Source organism: Lacerta agilis, chromosome 8 (assembly GCF_009819535.1).
Source record: "Lacerta agilis isolate rLacAgi1 chromosome 8, rLacAgi1.pri, whole genome shotgun sequence".
NCBI classification, from domain to species: domain Eukaryota; kingdom Metazoa; phylum Chordata; class Lepidosauria; order Squamata; family Lacertidae; genus Lacerta; species Lacerta agilis.
This window is the reverse complement of record NC_046319.1, coordinates 16972013-16992401: the sequence shown is the minus strand read 5'-3', so window position 1 is coordinate 16992401 and position 20389 is coordinate 16972013.

Below are 20389 nucleotides of genomic sequence, written 5' to 3'. Positions count from 1 at the left end.
CAACCCAAGACAGAAGCTTGTGAGGAGGCCAGGAAAGAGTAGTGTGTTGACAGCTTGATTGTTCTCTGTCCTCCCCCCCCCCACCAGCTGGAACAGATTAGGAGAATGATAATGAGAAGAAGCAGGGTGAAATAAGTGTCAGGTGGTCCTCTCCAAACCTAAGGAGGAAGGCAATGCAGTGGATGGCTACCTTCTCGGACATGTGGGCAGTTTTGCACTCAAACACACACTCAACATAGGGACGCGGGTGGCGCTGTGGGTTAAACCACAGAGCCTTGGCCTTGCTGATCAGAAGGTCGGCAGTTCGAATCCTCACGATGGGGTGAGCTCCCATTGTTCGGTCCCAGCTCCTGCCCACCTAGCAGTTCGAAAGCACATCAAAGTGCAAGTAGATAAATAGGTACCGCTCCGGCGGGAAGGTAAACGGCGTTTCCGTGCGCTGCTCTGGTTCGCCAGAAGCGGCTTAGTCATGCTGGCCACATGACCCGGAAGCTGTATGCCGGCTCCCTCGGCCAGTAGCGCGAGATGAGCGCCGCAACCCCAGAATAGGCCATGACTGGACCTAATGGTCAGGGGTCCCTTTACCTTTATCTTTACACACTCCACAAAATCATCATCTTCTTCTTCTTCTTCTTCTTCTTCTTCTTCTTCTTCTTCTTCTTCTTCTTCTTCTTCTTCTTTGACAATCACTCGTAGCCAAGTAAGATTGTCTTCCATAAACATGGTTTTAACAGTTAACAACCCCATTCTGATATTTGATGATCTCCGGACTTCAGGAGACCATATTATCCCTGTAGCACAAGCATGGGGAACCTGTGGCTTTGCAGATGTGATTGGACCCCGGCTCTCATCAGCCCCTTGCCAGCATGGCCAACGCTCAGGGACAACGGGAGTTCTAGTCCGACCACAGCTGCAAGGCCACATGCTCTCCCCCATCCCATCCCAGTGACTTGCGATCTCAGCCAAAAAAAATGCCAAGGGAAAATAATCGCTTACTGAGAGAAGCTTAATCCTCCAACACTTTAAAAGACGCAATATTGACAAGTCCAAAGGGTTTTGGTGTTTAGCTGTGACTGACCTCCACAGCTGCCCTCTGTGCAGGATTTAAGACAGATGTTTACAGCTGGCAAAGAAGCAATTCTGCAGTGATCCCTCGGGGACTGTTTTGGATCAGACAGACCTTCCAGTGGTGTGTTAGGCAAAACAACCTCCATCTGAATGCACATGCCCTTCCAGATTTCAAAAAGAGCAGCCACACTGATGCATTGACTAATGCATTTAATTTGAATGTCGGACGACCAAACAGCCTATCATGATTTAACTGGCTGACATTAGATGGATGGATGGACGGATGGACAGACAGACAGACAGACAGACAGACAGACAGATTATAGATAGATAGATAGATAGATAGATAGATAGATAGATAGATTATAGAAAGTAGCAGGAATGCTATTGGTCTGATTCAAGTGAAGAAAAGACTAGAGATGATATCCAATTACTATATATCCATCAGCCCAAAGATCCATTGGTAAGGTTGGTTTTGGGCACAGGTGAATCTCCCAATTTCACTTTCTCTCACTTCCTCACATTTCCAACCTTAAGTTCAATTTTCCACTTTTTTCACATCAGTTTCGTGACTCTTTTTTTTTTAAGTCCTCATGAAAATTCACCAGTATTTTACTGCTAACATACATATTTCTTTCTTATGCCATCACCGTAGCAGATACACATTTTTTTTTTGCAAAGCAATTTCCCACAACATATTGCATTTTTGTATGTTATTTTCACTGACAGATGTATTTTCAACCCCAGTATATGCATTTCTGCACACATCATAAGGCTGCAGAACTGCGCTGCAAAATTTGGAGAAATGCGGATTTCAAAGATTGGCTGTGTTTTGGTTCATGTATCATTTCAGAGAGTGCGATTTAGGTACCGTAGGTTTGCCTGGAAATGCAAATCGAATCAAACTTCTCCCCCAGCCCTGCTTGAAGCCAAGGTCTCTAGATCTGAGCAGGGATCACTTAAGAACAAGAAGCTTCTTGACTGGAGATGGAACACTGAAAACCTACATTAGGGAAATCAAATAAATTTGGTTTAGGATTGAGGATTTTAAGATGTTGAACCAGTTAAAACGGGGAGTTAAAATGGGAAGCAGCGTAATCTTGTACAAAAGGTGAAGTTGGCCACTTAGCTGCGAAAGGAACAATTATCACGGTGAATGTTCTTACACGTGTAACCGCAAACTGCCTGGAACAGGAAGGCGATTGCTATGCAGAGCAAACAGTTTTTTTAAAGAAAAGGTTGAAAGTGAGTTGAAACTTGCTTTGTGCTTTTCCAGTACAATTTGGGGAAGGAAAAGTCGAACCTCACGTGTCAAACAATCTACAAAATTTTCCTTGCATTTTACACGTGGCAAGGACTCTGTGCCTCCCGTGGGGTTAGAGACCACTCTCTCAGGTACCTGAATAAAGAGCTAAGGCGAATCTGTGCACGGTTGGTTTTTTTATTTTATTTCCACAGGACCTGCCTTTGTATATTGTTTCGGGAGCTGCAAATTCATACCCTCCAACATTACTCCAGTGAAAATAGGGATGTCCTATTCCATGATAATAATTTTATTATTTCTACCCCGCCCATCTGACAGGGTTGTCCCAGCTACTCTGAGTGGCACCCAGCATATATATATATATATATATATATATATATATATATATGTGTGTGTGTGTGTGTGTGTGTGTGTGTGTGTGTGTGTATAATTTTTATTATTTTATGCTATACTACAACAAAACAAATCCAACATACATTCTCATACATTTTCCAATTTTGGCTAACATAGCCGTGACTTCCCTCAGACCTTCTTCTTGAAGTCCTATTAGCGTATTCAATTGTAAATTGTCTTTTAAATAATTCGTAAACTTTAACCAGTCGGTAATTCTTCTTGTTTCCACCTTTGTGCTAGCAAAATCCTAGCTGCAGTCACTGCGTATTGGAAAATCTTAATGTCCTTTTTTTCAATGTCTGTAGCTACAATACCTAATAAAAAGGCTTCAGGTTTCTTAACAAAATTATATTTCAACATTTTTCTTAACTCATGATATATCATATCCCAATATATTCTCACCTTCTTACACTCCCACCACATATGATAAAAGGTACCGACATTTTCTTTACATTTCCAACAGTTATTATCAGACTTATACATCTTTGCTAGTTTAACCGGGGTAATGTGCCATCTATACATCATTTTTAACATGTTTTCTTTTATTGAGGTGGCACCCAGCATATATAAAAACATAATAAAACATTAAAAACGTCCCTTTACATGGCTACCTCCAGATGTCATCTAAAGGTTGTATAGTTACTTATCTCCTTGGCTCGGGGGGGGGGGGGTCACATAATACCCACCAACATTTCTCTGTTGAAAGTAGGGACGTCCTAAGGAAAAGCGGGTCATTCCAGGATCAAATCGGAAACCAGGATGGCTTCTGTAAATCCGGAACTGCCCATGGGAAATGGGGACAAATGGAGGTTTGGCAAATTAGGTTCGGTGCACCCTTAAATGTGAACTAAACTGATTTCCCCCCTCTGTCCATGGCTGGTTTACAGTGGAGTACTGTGGAGTATTTCATCTCTGCTGAAGCCCCCCGTCACTGCAGCACTTGGAGAGTGTCTGCCGCTGTTGGGGGCCTGTGTGTGTAGATTGTTCCTTTTATGCCAGAACATCCCCATTGTCTCTTTCCAGCAGCAAGGTTTGGCCGGCCGCCACCAGTAGCAATTTATGTGCATTTATGGATGGCATCTGTGTCCTTTTGAGAGAAAGAGGAGCTTGGCAAAAGCGGGGAGGGATGTGCCCGGCGATATTTACGATCCCCTCCAGACACAGATGCTTTCTTGGCTTCTCTTGAAGGCAGGCGAGAGAGAGCGACACATGATTTCATTCCGAGCTGGAAAGGACACCATGGGCTTTTTGTACAAAGGAGGAGGAAGGGGGGGGGGAACAGACCTATGAAGAAAACAAACCCCCAAATCAGAGGAGGCCTCTCTGTGCCAAGTTTACGCTGCGTCTGCAGAGCAAAACAGCTTCCAGAACTTCCAAAGCGTCTATATGATTTGTAACTTGAACTTGCTGGAATAAGGTTTTTTTTGCTGGACACATTTCTTTATTGAGCAGAGCCTGGAAGAAGATCCAGGATTTTTGCAAATTGTTCGGAACAAATGAGGCCTTGGATTTGTGGATGGCGGCTGGGGTCGTCACACTTGATCTCGCTACTTCTTGGATGGGTGAACATTGGAGGAAGTTCTCCCACATCACTGGTTTGTCATTCAACCAGTGTGAGGATTACACTGTCTTGGAATGTGCATCTAGGCTTGCGAGGTGAGGAGCATCCCAGGCCCTGAAGCTTCAGAGCCCAACCTGAAACCTAGACGTGGCCACTGGTGATGTTATGGAGGCAAGCCCTGGAGATGGAGGTTAATTGGGAGAGGGGAAAAGAGAAGAACAGACCTCCGCCAGTGTGTTTGCAGCCAGCTCTTGCCAGGAGGACAACTGTCCCAGATCTAGCCCTGGATTTTAAACCCTAATTAAACACATAAAATAATGGGGGGGGGGGAGGAATTGAATCCTCTTGGTTGCATTTGGCCCTATCCCTTACTGGGTATTCTGAGGCCAGTCTCTCAAAAGGAGAAACCACATACACTGTAAGAAGCAAGTTCCCCTATGTGTATGAAACCCGTGTACCCCGTCTCATGGTAGTGAATCCCAGAGTTTAACTCTATGCTGTATGAATAAGTTGTTTCCCTTTTCTGCCCTGAATCTTCTACCAAATGGTTTCATTTGGACTCTGTGAGCTGAATGAAGGATAGGCAATGTGGTGCTCCCCAGTCATTGTTGACCTCCAATTCCTGTCAGCCCCAGTCAGCATAGTCAATGGTCAGGGAGGATGGGAGCTGTAATCTAACAATATATGTAGGGCACCACATTCTAAACTAAACAAACAAACAAACAAACAAACAAACAAACAAACAAAAAACCAACACTGCAGCTTTTCCTCCTAGGGGAGTTGCTCCCTGGTAATTTTGGTTCCCCTTTTCTTTACTGGGGGAGGACAGTTATGTAGTTCAGCCCCATAACCCCCTCACAAATTCATTCAACGCATTAGAGCGTTCACGTGAACATCCTGTGTTGTTATCCTGTTCTTGGCAGAGTGCTCAGGGAAGACCAGGAAGGTGAGGGAACAGGACCACAGACAGCTCCATATGCAGGAATCATGCTGGAGGGAGGCATCCGAGAGCAGCAGGTAAAATATGTTGCTTCAGCAAAGTTCTGGAGGCCACTTAGGACCACGGACAGCTCAATGCAAAGCTGTGCAGGAGTCGGCCTGGAGGGAGGCAGCCAAGAGCAGCAGACTTAAGATGTTGCTTCAGCAAAGGTTCGAAACCGACTGAGGCAATAAACAGGCTGCAGGGAGGTCAGGGTTTCTAGCTCCACCTCCAGTGCTGAGGCTAAAAAAGGTAAAAGGACCCCTGACAGTTAAGTCCAGTCGCAAATGACTCTGGGGTTGCGGCACTCATCTTGCTTTACAGGCCGAGGGAGCTGGTGTTTGCCCACAGACAGTTTTCCCAGGTCATATGGCCAGCATGACTAAGCCGCTTCTGGCGCAACGAAACACCGAAACCAGAGCAGCGCACGGAAACGCCATTTACCTTCCTGCCAGAGTGGTACCTATTTATCTGCTTGCACTGGCGTGCTTTTAAACTGCTAGGTTGGCAGGAGCTGGGACTGAGCAATGGGAGCTCACCCCATCACGGGGATTCGAACCGCCAACCTTCTGATCGGCAAGCCCAAGAGGCTCAGTGGTTTAGACTGTTGTGAGATTCATTCCCCTGTATGCAGTCATGGGTTTATTGTTTATCACATGACTGGGTATGTGTTTTGATTCCACAGAGTGGGAAGTAGGAAGTGACGTAGACAGGATGTTTTGTCTTACTGTGTTCCCTGAAGTGGGACTATTGTCCTTTGTTCTTTCTCTTTGCTGTCTGATGCTAGACAGAGAGGGTCCAATGAAAGGTGGGGGAGAAATTTGATTTGGTTCATATTAAAGGCAAACCTACCAGACTTGCGGTCTCCGAAATGTTATGTGAACCGAACACAGCCATCTTTTAAAATTCACACTTCTCTGAATTTTGCAATGTAGTTCTCCAGCCCAGTGAGGCATACAAAAATTATCCTAGGTTAATGTGTGCATACAAATGCATATGTTGCTGAAAACAACCAACAAAAGTGCATTATATTATATTATATTATATTATATTATATTATATTATATTATATATCATATTATATTTTTAATAAAATTCATACATCGCTTTATTGTAAACAACAATGACAACCCTTTGCGAAAGATAAGACAGTAAAATCAAGTACATTTTAAAACATAGAAAAATTAAAATACTAAAACAGGTTGAAATTGCCTCAACTTTCAAAGCATCTGGGTTGGATTTTCTAAACAGGAATGTTTTTAGCAGGCTCTGAAAAGAGTGCAGAGAAGGCTCCTGCTTGACCTCATTGGGCAGGGAGTTCCAAAGAGTAGATGCTGTCACACTGAATGATTGAGTTCTTACAGACGTGGAACGAGTATTATGTGGCAGCTGCAGTAGCGCCAATTCTGCCAATCAAAGCAACTGAGTGGGCACCGCTTAGTGGAAATCGCTTTGCAGAAATGTGCACGTTAGGCAAACTTGCATCCCAATATGTTTATATAATGGGGAAAATCTGTCTGGTGAGTTTTCATGTGGACTTCAAAAATAATAATTTTTTTCAAACTGTTGTGGAGGTGTCGAGAGCTCAACTTCAGAATGGAAAAATGGAAAACCAAGCGAAACCTAAATTGACACATTCAGTTCCAATGAAGTGGGGAAGACCACAACTCTTCTGAAAGTTTGGGGCAGAGTCTTCAGAGTCTTTTGACAGAGCAACATCCTCAGGTTGTATGGATTGTGTCTGGGTAAGATATTGTGATGGTCCTATACACTGCTTTTTTCTGGGGGTACGCAGGGGTACGCATACCCCTAAACGTTTTGTGAATCTTTGTATTTTTGTCCATTTATTGTATTTATTTTCCCCGACTTGAATTATAAAATGGTGGTTTTCTTGAGTCAAAATGAGAGTACCTCTAAACATTTTTTTTTTAAGGAAAAAAAGCACTGGTCCTGTATATAAATTATCCTCCTCTTTGCTTCTTTTCTCCTGCCTTGCTCAGTGAATCAGTCAGTTTTACTGAAGTCAGAGACTTCTGTGAGTTTGTAAATCTGAAGGACATTTAGAGAAAACAGGCGAGGCAAACTGGATGCGATCTCTTTGCTCATTGATGCTCGCAGACTTCCCATTGTATGCATCTGACTGGCCGCTGTGAGAACAGGATGCTGGACTAGATGGGCCTTTGTTCTGATCCAGCGGGGTTCTTCTTACATTGCTCTGTCGTTTCCTTGCTTTTATTTTTACCTCCGCAGCCTGTTGCAAAAGAGAAGCAAAAGGATTACGAAGCAGCGAAAGAGAATGAGGACTGCTGCATTTGTAAGGAGGGGGCTCCATGCTCGGCAGCAGAGCACATGCTTTGTGCCCAGAAAGCCCCAGCTGCTGGAGGAGACTCTTGAGAGTCCCATGGACTGCAAGAAGATCAAACCTATCCATTCTCAAGGAAATCAGCCCTGAGTGCTCACTAGAAGGACAGATCCTGAAGTTGAGGCTCCAGTACTTTGGCCACCTCGTGAGAAGAGAAGACTCCCTGGAAAAGACCCTGATGTTGGGAAAGATGGAGGAGAAGGGGACAACAGAGGATGAGATGGTTGGACAGTGTTCTCGAAGCTACTAACATGAGTTTGGCCAAACTGTGGGAGGCAGTGGAATACAGGAGTGCCTGGCGTGCTCTGGTCCATGGGGTCACGAAGAGTCGGACACGACTGTCACTGAATGACTGAACAACAACAACAAATTCTTGGCATCTATAGACAGACCTGGGAACGATGGGAAAGAGTGCATAGCTGTCAACTTTTGTTGACAGCTATGGAAAGAGTGTGGCCAGTCAACTTAGGTCAGGAGTGAGGAGCCTCAGGCTAGTGGCCAAAAACCTTCAAGCCTCTCTACCTCTCAGAAAATTTATATCCAGGACAGACCCTTCACTGGCCTTACTTTCTACCATGATAGTATTTTTTTGCCTGGTTGAAACGTACCCTTAAATTCCGAGCATGCCTCTTGCTGACTTTTTAAAAAAATTATTTACAATTTGTTTTATTGATTTTTGCAATTTACATTTATATTCAAATCATATACACAAAGGATTCTCTGAATCCTTAGGCTTTCCTCTAACCCTAACCCCTCCATGGGTTCCATTTGAATTCCCTTTCCCCACTGCATCTTATAATAAAATTCTAAGTTTTCTTAAAATTCCCTATCTTCCCATAGTTCTTGTTACATTACAAGTGTTGTTGCAGCCCTGCCAAAGTTTTTAATTGTTTACAGTGTTCTCCGAGCTAAGTTAAAAATTTTCCCCATTCCTTAATAAGATTTCTATCTTCTTGATTTCTGATCTTCCCAGTCATTTTTTGCCACTTCAGCGTTCCATCATCTTTACCAGCCATTCTTTTCTAGTCGGGACTTTATCTTCCTTCCACCTTTGGGCCAGAAGTGTCCACACTGCTGTTGTCATGTACATAAATAGTCTTTTCTGTTCCTTTGGTATTTCTGCACCTAAAATTCCTAATAGAAAAGCTTCTGGTTTTTCCACAAAAGTTATTTTAAACATTTTTTTCAACTCAGTCTATATCATTTCCCAGAATGTTTTTGTTAATTTGCACGTCCACCACATATGGAAGAATGTGCCCTCTTTCTCCTTGCATTTCCAACAAATATTTGAAGCAGTTCTATGCATTTTTGCTTATTTAGTAGGTGTTAGATGCCAACGATACATCATTTTCATATAGTTTTCTTTCAACGTACAGCATGCTGTAGATTTTAAACCTTCCCTCCACAACCTTTCCCAAGATGAAAATTTTATATTATGCCCAATATCTTTTGCCTCTGGCTCCACCCACCCCTGGCATGTGGCCCTCAGAAGGTTGTGTCATGTGACAAAGACGCATGAGAGCAGGAACAGCTGTTGATGCCTAACTGCTGTAACTGTCATTCTAAGATGTAACTGCCATTTCTAGTCTGCAACTGTCTTTCAGTGCTGTGTGAGTTACTTACCTTGACTGTGGTGACTAGTTTCTCTCAGAGTGTGTGCCAGTATAGAGAAGACCCTGCATTCTATATGTGATCTATTTTTAAGAAGTTTATTTTAAGCTTAATAAAAGTTTTTTATTTGTTTCAATGAAAACTCTGCTTAAATAATTCCCACTGCGTGTCAGGTTGCCCAGAAGAGAATTTGGCTCTTTGGCTGAAAAATGGTCTCCCAAATACTGAGCCAGATGGACCAATGGTATGCCAAAAATGAAGGCGGCTACATCGTCAGGAGAGCAGGGGTCCAGCTCTGTGATGCTTGCAAAGCAGGGCTAGGGGAAAACTAAGGAAAATCAAGAGAAATAAACAATGAGCAAGAGCTGTAAAGCAAAGAGAACTCAAGTCACGCAGTTGAAGGGTTCTCTGCTCTCTATGTCAGCCGGAGAATTGCTTCGCTGAAGCTCTCGCCTCCTCCCATCTATGTGATTTTTTATTTTTTTAAGCCCTGTTGAGTGGGTCGAACTTGTAAAGGGCCCTGCTGTCAGAACAGATCCATGTCCTCCTCTTCTTCACCGCAGATGCGAGTCGTTGTCTGAATAGATTAGGCTGACTCCCAAGAAGGTGCAGGCAGCCAAGCGAGTGCCTGGCAAGGCTGTGTTTTCCTACCTCAGCTTCTAGAAGGAAGGTATACCGCGAGAGAGCAAAGTGGATGCTTGGGAGCCTTGCTGGAAAGGGCTAGGGAAGCGATGGGGAACCCAAAAGTCTTGCGGACATCCAGTGATTGGATGTTGGACAGTTGGACAGTTGGACATGTTGGACAGTTGAAGACAGATAAAAGAAAGCACTTCTCCACACAGCACTTAGTTAAACTATTGGAACTTGATCCCACAGGGGAAAGTGATGGCCACCAACTTGAATGCCCTTAAAAGAGGATTGGACAAATTCATGGAGGGCTACCAATGGCGACTAAACACGATAGCTTGGCTTTGCCTCCATGACTGGAGGCAGTAATGCTTCTGAATACCAGTTGCTGGACAACCAAGCACAGGAGAGGTCTCTTGCACTCAAATCCTGCTTGAGAGTTTCCCACAGGCATCTGGTTGGCCACTGTGAGAGCAGAATGCTGGGATAGATGGGCCATTGGCATGCTCCTGCAGATTCTTATTATGTTCTTGTGACTTGTTTGCTATTTGCCTCAGGGGGCAGGCATAGATATAATAATGGGTTTCATCTGCAGGAGGGCAGGTTTCAATTGAACATTAGGATATGTTTCTTGACAGTAAGAGCAGTTGGACTATGGTACCTGTGGTCCTCTGGATGTTGCTGGACCATAGTTCCCATCCTGACTATTGGACATGCTGGCTAGGGGCTGATGGGAGTTGGAGTTCAACAACATGTCAAGAGCTACAGGTTCCCTATCTACACCCTAGAGGAATAGACTGGCTCTCCCTCACTAGGCTAGATGGCATTCAAGATCTCCTTCCAAATTCTATGATTCTATGAAGATGGTATTTTCTCAGTCCCCCTATCTTACTTAATAATAAAACTGTAAGGCTGTTGTCATGCTGCATTTTGCATGGCCACCAATAGGTGAAGGTTTGGGTGATCTGTGAAGGGTTTAGGTAATCTGTAAGGGAAGGGGGCGCAGTTTGGGTGATCTGTAAGGGTATACGATTTGGTGAGATGTAAGGGGGTGGGGTTTGACATGGGGGGTAGGCAAGGTTGGCAAGCAATGTGAGCAGAAGCACAGCCTCTAGTCTGCAATGTGGGAATAATACTACAAGTTCAGCGTAAAATGTTGTTATAAGGATTATTACCATAATGGATGTAAGATATTTTGAACACTTGATCATTTAAAAAAGTGCCTGGTACAGTTAACCTAAGAATAAACATTGTTAGATTAAGCATTGTTAGCTGTAAACATTACAGCAAGAACAGGGCACCATCAAGCAGGATTTGAGCTAAACAATTCTCCCAGGAGCATATCTTCCCTCCAGCCAAACAAGAAATGTGAATTAGTTTGCATTAAATTGTGAACTGAACTGAACTTCTCACCAACTTTCCGCTCTGAACCAACAGCGAGCGCCATTTCCTTCTTGGCTATTTTCCAGCATCTATCTCTAAACATTCTAATTTGCTTCTGCAAAATTAACATGACAGCCTTCTATTAATAGCATAGGATAGAATAGAATTTTATTGAATTAGCCCTTAGGGCATATCAAAATAACATACATCTAAACTAAGCGTCTTAAAGAAATGGGAGTGCCGGATCACCTCATTTGCCTCCTGAGAAATCTCTATGTGGGACAAGAAGCTACAGTTAGAACTGGATATGGAACAACTGATTGGTTCAAAATTGGGAAAGGAGTACGACAAGGCTGTATATTGTCTCCCTGCTTATTTAACTTATATGCAGAGTACATCATGCGAAAGGCTGGACTGGATGAATCCCCAACCGGAATTAAGATTGCCGGAAAAAATATCAACAACCTCAGATATGCTGATGATACTACCTTGATGGCAGAAAGTGAGGAAGAATTGAAGAACCTTTTAATGAGGGTGAAAGAAGAGAGCGCAAAATATGGTCTGAAGCTCAACATCAAAAAAACTAAGATCATGGCCACTGGTCCCATCACCTCCTGGCAAATAGAAGGGGAAGAAATGGAGGCAGTGAGAGATTTCACTTTCTTGGGTTCCATGATCACTGCAGATGGTGACAGCAGTCACGAAATCAGAAGACGCCTGCTTCTTGGGAGAAAAGCAATGACAAACCTAGACAGCATCTTAAAAAGCAAAGACATCACCTTGCCGACAAAGGTCCGTATAGTTAAAGCTATGGTTTTCCCAGTAGTAATGTACGGAAGTGAGAGCTGGACCATAAAGAAGGCTGATCGCCGTAGAATTGATGCTTTTGAATTATGGTGCTGGAGGAGACTCTTGAGAGTCCCGTGGACTGCAAGAAGATCAAACCTATCCATTCTCAAAGAAATCAGCCCTGAGTACTCACTAGAAGGACAGATCCTGAAGTTGAGGCTCCAGTACTTTGGCCACCTCATGAGAAGAGAAGAATCCCTAGAAAAGACCCTGATGTTGGGAAAGATGGAGGGCACAAGGAGAAGGGGACGACAGAGGATGAGATGGTTGGACAGTGTTCTCGAAGCTACTAACATGAGTTTGGCCAAACTGCGAGAGGCAGTGAAGGATAGGCGTGCCTGGCGTACTCTGGTCCATGGGGTCACGAAGAGTCGGACACGACTGAACGACTGAACAACAACAAACTAAGCGTAAAAGTATTCCAGAAACAAAACATGTTGTGTTTTGTTTTTGATGGAACTCAAAATTACACGTGGAAACAAAATAAATAGGTGAGGTACAAATCAGAACGAATTTATCGTCCTTAAAACTTTCCCCGCAGTTCTCAAAAACAGGTTCCAAGGATTGTTGCCAGCTGATTTCTACACAGAGGAGGGCCATTGAAATCAACGGGCCTGAGTTAGTCATGCCTATTCATTTCAGTGGGTCTGCTCTGAGTTGGGCTGCAACCCCAGATACATTGGAATGCAGCAACCACAACACACACTGACATCCAAAATAACAAAGTTAGATTTGGGGCCCCAAATTGGGGGGGGCATGCCCTCTCCCTCCTTCAGCCTAGCAGCTGCTACTAGAAATTTATAAAATTATGCATGGCATGGAGAACAGGGATAGAAAAAAAGTTTTCCTCCCTCTCTCATAACACTAGAACTCAGGGACATCCAACGGAATGTTGGAAGATTTAGGACAGATAAAAGGACACAGCGCATAGTCAAACTATGGACCCTTCTCCCACAGGAGGCAGTGATGGCCACCAACTTGGGTGGCTTTAAAATATTTTTGGACAAATTCCTGGAGGAGGAGGCTATCCATGGCTACTAGCCGTGATGGCTCTGCCTTGCCTCCACGGTTGGAGACCTTGCGCATTTTGAACAGCAGTTGATTGGAATTGTAAGTGTTGCTGTTGTGCTCATATCCTGCATGTGAGATGTCACCATAATGGACATCTGCTTGGCCACTGTGAGAAAAGGATGCTGGACTAGATGGGCCATTGGCCTGATCCATCAGGGCTCTTCTCATAGAGTCATAGAGTTGGAAGGGGAATCTGTTGTAGGAATCTTTTGCCCAATGTGGGGCTCAGACCCACAACTCTAAGATTAAGAGTCTCATGCTCTAACCAACTGAGCTATCGTGTCCTCATGTTCTCAAGGTTATACCCCTACCATCCATTTAAATCACTCTTATTCCACTTAACAGTCATGGTTCCCCAGCCCAAGAATCTTGGGTACTGTAGTTTCATAAGGGTCTCCTAGCAACTCTCAGCACCCTTAACAGACTACAGTTTCCAGGATCCTTGGAGGTGAGTCTTGAGTGTTTGAAAATTGTTAATGGATGATCTGGATATAACTTAAAGGGGGAGGGGAGTGGCATGTGTCTTCAAGAGCTGTCTGGGGTGTGGGAGATAGATTCTGAAAGAAGCACACAGCAAACTGGCTTCTTTCAGGGACTCTTTCCTCTTCAGCAGCCCAAAACCATTGTTCCCTGGGATCGTGTCCAAATCTTTCAACTTGCAAGAATAAGAAAACTCTTGGTATCTCTCCTGGGGATAAATGAGATGCCTGTGGTTGAAGAGGGTGACAGGCTATAAAATAGGCAGTGAAAGACCCCTGAAACAGGGCCAAACTCCTCAGAACAAAAAACCAGGGGCCGGGGGATGAGACGGGAATTTGGCTGAGGTTAAAACAAGGCTCTGTCAGCCCTTTACTTTCAAGAGTGATGGCCTCCCCCAAAGAACCTTGGGAAGTGTCATTTGTTAAGAGTTGTTAGGAGGCCCCTCAGGGGTGGCCTGTCCTGTTCCAGCGCCTGAGGTGAAACAGGAAGGCACCCCCACCACCGCCCCCAGCTGACGTGCCATTTCCTGCCGCCGCATGGCCCTGGTGGCAGCAGCAATGGCAAGTAGAGTGCCTTTGTGAGCCGCCTTGAGTTATTGGGGGGGGGGAGGCAGGATATAAATGAATGGTGGTGATGACGCAAAGAGAGCATCAGGAGTCAGGGGTCAGATTCCTGTCCTGTGAGGGCTCCAGTCCTGAGGGTGAGGACCTCACATCCCTATCCTCAGAGGCACTGCTACCAGATGAAGCTGGAAGGGCCAGTGCTTGAGGATGTGCCACCTTCTGACTCCACCGTTAGAAGACCCTGGAAGACCTCCTGAGCCTCCAGTGCTCTGTGTGCAGATATAGAATCAGGATACCAGCACACCCAGCTTCTGCAGGTCACCTGGAGGACAGATTTTAATCCTGGGGTATTGTTCTCCTTCTCGGATGTTACAGCAACAAATGACCCGGCCATGTCGGGAAACATGGCACAAATCAAGGAATGACCGTGTGATGTTTACTCCTTTGGGTGTGCTTCGGCAGCCTTCAAATATGAGGAAGCTCGTGATAGAGACTTCCTGTGACAAACACTGCATTGTGTACAAGGGTCAAGTGGTGACAATGAAGGCCAACTTGGGATTAAAGAGGAGAGAAGGGAAAAGCTGGAGCTACAGGTGGCTTGCCTGTCCTTTTCTGGAAATTATAGGGTTTGCTCCCAGAAGAGTTGGTGAGCAGACCACCAATAAGGATGGATTAGACAGGCTCAATAGGATTCTCTTTCTCTCCTTATGTAATTCCCCCAAATTAGGAATCACGATCAGATTCATAACTACTGCTGTATCTTCTTCTCATCCATAATTTCAAGCTATTTTAAATGAAACTTCTTGACCATTGGTCCATCTAGGATGGAATTGTCCACCAGGGTGCCCTCCAGATGTTGTTGACTCCAGTTCCCATCACTCCCAGCCAGAATGGCCAATGGCCCAACAACATCTGGAGGGGTACCACATTGCACACTGTGCTGGCTGGCACTAGCTCTTTGGGGTTTCAGGCTGGTGTCATTCATTGTAGGCTTTGGGGTCAGCTTAGGTCTTGATGTGCTTACATTCCCTCCAAAGGACCAGGTACAAAGTTTGGGGGGGGGGGTTCTTCTATCACTTGGAGTTCAAGTTGCCTTGGTGACCCAAGTGCCATCCATTGGTTTAGACAAGTGGCTCAGCTACTCCCCAATCTGGGCAGGGGTAGCCTTTGAAGATCGTTCAGAAAATGCAGCTGATGCAGAATTCAGCAGCCGGGTTTCTCACCTGGCAAGACGGTCTTAGCTCCTAATGCCAATCCTGGCCCGACTGGCTACCAATTAGCTTCTGGGCCCAGTTCAAAGTGCTCCTTTTGACCTATAAAGCCTTATGCAGCTCAGGAACCCAACACATCAAGGACCGCCTCTCCCACCAAGACCCCGGGATCATCACCTAAAGCTATTATCCATGTGCCTCCTCCATGGGAGGTCTGGAGGGTGGCAACACGAGAGACGGCCTTTTCAGGGCTGGCTCCCAACTTATGGGATGCTCTCCCCAGGGAGGTTTGCCTACCACCCTCTTTGTCCAATTTTAGGCACCAGCTGAAAACTTTCCTTTCTACCTGGGCTTTTGGCTCTTAGTTTGAAGGGTTTTTAAGTACCAGTATTTGTGGACTCATTTGCTGGGAAGGTTATGCTAAGCCTATCTGTATAGCTGTGTTTGTTTCCTCCCAGGTTTGTTTTTTTATTGCTTGTCTTTATTGTAATTGGTTTTAGTGTTTCTCTTGTGTTTGCAAGTCCCTTTGAGTCATGTATAAATTAAAAACTATAAGAATAGTTGTAGACTGTAACTGTCAAAATCCATTGAAATCCTTTTATGGCTGCAACATAGCAGACCCAGGGGATATTATGGATATAAAATAACCTTTTAATGAGGGTGAAAGAGGAGAGCACAAAATATGGTCTGAAGCTCAACATTAAAAAAAAAAAAAACCTAAGATCATGGCCACTGGTCCCATCACCTCCTGGCAAATAGAAGGGGAAGAAATAGAGGCAGTGAGAGATTTCACTTTCTTGGGCTCCATGATCACTGCAGATGGTGACAGCAGTCACGAAATTAGAAGACGTCTGCTTCTTGGGAGGAAAGCAATGACAAACCTAGACAGCATCTTAAAAAGCAGAGACATCACCTTGCCGACAAAGGTCCGTATAGTTAAAACTATGGTTTTCCCAGTAGTAATGTATGGAAGTGAGAGCTGGACCATAAAGAAGGCTGATCGCCGAAGAATTGATGCTTTTGAATTATGGTGCTGGAGGAGACTCTTGAGAGTCCCATGGACTGCAAAAAGATCAAACTTATCCATCCTTAAAGAAATCAGCCCTGAGTGCTCACTGGAAGGACAGATCCTGAAGTTGAGTCTCCAGTACTTTGGCCACCTCATGAGAAGAGAAGACTCCCTAGAAAAGACCCTGATGTTGGGAAAGATGGAGGGCACAAGGAGAAGGGGACGACAGAGGATGAGATGGTTGGACAGTGTTCTCGAAGCTACTAACATGAGTGTGGCCAAACTGCGGGAGGCAGCGAAAGATAGGTGTGCCTGGCATGCTCTGGTCCATGGGGTCACGAAGAGTCGGATACGACTGAACGACTGAACAACAACACCTTGGGTCCATTAATTTCAATGAGGGACTGTGGTAGTGGAGTCAGAGGCAGGTTGATGAGACAGTGCTCCCTTCACCCTAATGGACCAGCCTCTGCAGATTCCATATGCTGGTTTAGATCTTATCGGTGACCACACTGCAGTTTTCCAATGTGATTGGCTAATATGTGGACAATAAGCAAGTCTTCCAAGGATTAGGATGGGGTTAGGAAGGATGTCACATATCTTCCGAACCTCTTTGGTTCCATGATATGCACAAATAAGGGCCTTTAATTCTCAGGGCTGAAAAAGGACTTCTTCTTTTTTTTTTAACCAAGAAAGCGGAGGGCACGAGGGCACATCCCAATTTAGCCAAGCAAACAACCGTCACCTTAGAAATCTCTCTTTTCGCCAGCCAGATTCAATATTTACTCAAGACAGGCTGGATGAGGCCCAGCTGCAGCTGGTTCATTTAGCCCCAACGCCAACCCCTGGGGGATGAAATCGGCAGGTCGAAACCTTCCTGCAAAAAGTGGACCTTTACATTTTTCCTTCTGTTTTTTTTTAAATATTGTTTTATTGTTGTTTTGCTGTGATAAGGAATAAATCAAAGATGAAAGAACCCTCCTCGAGACCCTTCAGGACCCTGGAGAACCAGGAACCATGCTGAGAGAGGAGGGCAGTCTTGGAGACTAACTCCAGACATCAGGGAGTTTCAAAAGAGCCCGGACAGGATCCTTTGTTCTTAACTCTGTGCCTTACGACAGTGACTCAGCTCACTGTGTGTTTTTTTTTTCCCCAGATGGGAATTTTTGGGGGATGCTGCCGTGTCTGCTTCCTTCTTTGGAGATCAGCTTTCCTTATTTATTCCTCTGTCTTCTTGGCAAAGGAAGATTTAGCTACAGTGTGTGTGTGTGTGTGTGTGTGTGTGTGTGTGTGTGTGTTGAACTCTTGTTCCAGGAGGGCTGTGTGTTTGGTGCAGCCCCACACATGCCTAGAGAGAATATAACGTTGCACCCATCCCAATCTTCAAATGGTAAAAAGGGTTCCTGCATCTATCCAGGGTTTGGTTTCCTTGGAACGAAGGTCAACGGAGGCTGTGATGTGTTTAGGATTGTTTTAAGAATTTTAAGGTCTCAAATATAGGATAAATATTCATAAATGCACACATATCTAAATATATGAACCATGTGTCTGAAATAGTATGGGAGAACAATCCTGGATCCATTTTGACTCTCCCAATGACCTCAAAATATCTTTCTGCAGAAAGGGAGGCAAATGAGGAAAGCCTTCCTAATGTCTTTTTGCTTGCAAATACTGTCTTAAGGGCGTATTTGTCTATGAATAGGGTGAGCCTATGACCTGGATTCAGGAACTAAAGTATTAACCATCACAAAAGAATGGCCAGACTGCCCAGGTAATGCAATCAGTGACCATTGTCAGGTATCCTGGCAAACAGGATTTCTGCTGTAGACCGCCTCCTTCTGTGATGTAGGTATGATGTTTTGAGGGGTGGCCTTGGGCTAAAGGGTAGGCAATTTCAAAAGCCTATATAAGGGCTTGTGCACCATAGTTCAGAGTTCTCCTCCCTCCTGCGTGTGGTGAGTGGGGACCCTGTTGCAACAGTTCTTTGAATAAAGATCAGGCTTACTAGCCGCTTTGCTTCTCAATATTTTCTGGTTGGCCTCTGTTATTTTCTCCTACCAATAGGCAACCCATTTAAGGGCTCCAGAATACCCCATAAGGGAAAGGAAGCAGTTTTTCTTACAACAGGATATATGGTCTTATTTACACACATAGAAAAAACCTGAGCACAGGGTGGAGGGGCTCCCAGCACGAACCCTCCAACAGTCTTGCATCTGCATTAGGTTCCCGGAGAGGGATCTCCAAGCAGTGGTGGACTTGGGTACTATGGCATACCGCCCAACGTTTTCAGACAGACCCAAAACTGGGGTGTGCGTCTTCCGGAACATGCCCCTGGGCGAGTCACATGACCTGCGCCTTGCTCATGCCTTTAAGAAAGTGCTTTTCTCAGGGCAAAATCTCACATGGAACCCAAAGATGTGCCTTAGGGGGAGCCGTGCAAGATCGCAGTCTTCCCCAAAAGAGCTTTTTTGGGGGGGGCAAGAGCACAGCACTCAAAATGGCCACAGCCTTCTCACCCGAAAAAATGGGATGGCAGGTATGCTATGGCGCCATGTGCCAGGCCAAAATTTGCCCACCCCACCCTGCCCTCGCATTGTCTTTCCAAATGCAGTCAAGAAGGCGCCCAAAGGGCTCTAGCAGGATCCTAGAGCACGTCCGTCCAGTGGCGGAACATGCCTTCACCGTGGCTGGGAGCCCGCCACATGCCAGTCCAGCCTTGGCCACCGAAGTGACACCAGCCCTGAGCTGCTTTGCAGGGCTGGAAGGATCCCAGCCTCCCAAAGCAGGGTTGGCACGGGGAAGGCAGAGTGAGAAGGGCGCCATGTTCAATCCCAGCCTCGACCTCGACCTGATGCTGGAAACCCCCTTGTGGAAATCAAAGCTGGTTTCGCATTTCATTGTGGCAGGGTCCATCTCGTAATTTCTCGAGGCTGTGAACATCTGCGTGTTTTAATTGCCGGGCTGATGAGCACTGAGACTCCCTCGACAGGAAACGTTTCCTGAGCGTCACTTCATACTTGGCAAGAGGCACCCCTGTTTCTGAGCTCAGCACCGGGCCTGTAAGAATGTAAATGGATGCCTCCATTGACTGATGATCAGCTGTGAAGTAGGCTCAGGAATGCTGCTTGGACTCTGCCTTCCCATGTCATGCAACCAAGCTAGCTGTGAGGCTCAAATGTTGGTGGTGAGTGTCAGGGAACCAACAAGTCGTCATCATAATGGTAGAACGGATCTGATATAACCAAAAAGCTTAGTTCAGAAAATACAGCAAACCATGGATTTCCCTAACCATGGTTTAGCACTCAAACAGTCTTCAGAGCTCCCAAATGTGTAGGCCAACCACAGTTTACTGGTTAATGTTTCCTTTCTTTCCCTGCCTGCTCAGCTCTCCCATTTCTATGGTGCCGGCAGTGAAGGCTGGTCCGTTAGGGCAGAAGGGGCACTGCCCCAGCAATTTCAGTCTGCCCTCAGTCAGTCCTCACTGGCCTGCTTTCTTACTAACATCCAGTTCAAGGGCTAGCCCTGGCTGCCAGCTTCCTCCTCTTCAGCCTCAGTGTTGCCCTTGTAGAGGAGGGGGGACTAGAATTACTTGGCTCTGCCAGTCATTGGCTGCAGTGCCACCTGCTGTTGGCCTCCTGCCCTTGTACCCTACCAGTCCTAATGATCACTGACAAGGAGGACAAAACTAGAATTCATTGGCCCGGCCCTGCCTATCATTGGCTCTGCTTTCTGCCCTACCAGCCCCACTGAGTATAGGAAACACAGGAAGATGCCACATGTAAGAATCCGATTGGTTAGAGTGGCAGCACCGGCACTTTGGAACTCCCTGCCGATGGAGTCCCTTCACTGTAGTCTTTTCGGAGCCTGCTAAAAAGATTGTTTCGACAAGCCTCCCCAGATGCTTAGAAAGTTGAGGTAATTTTAACTGGTTTTAGTATTTTAACTTCTGTATACTTTC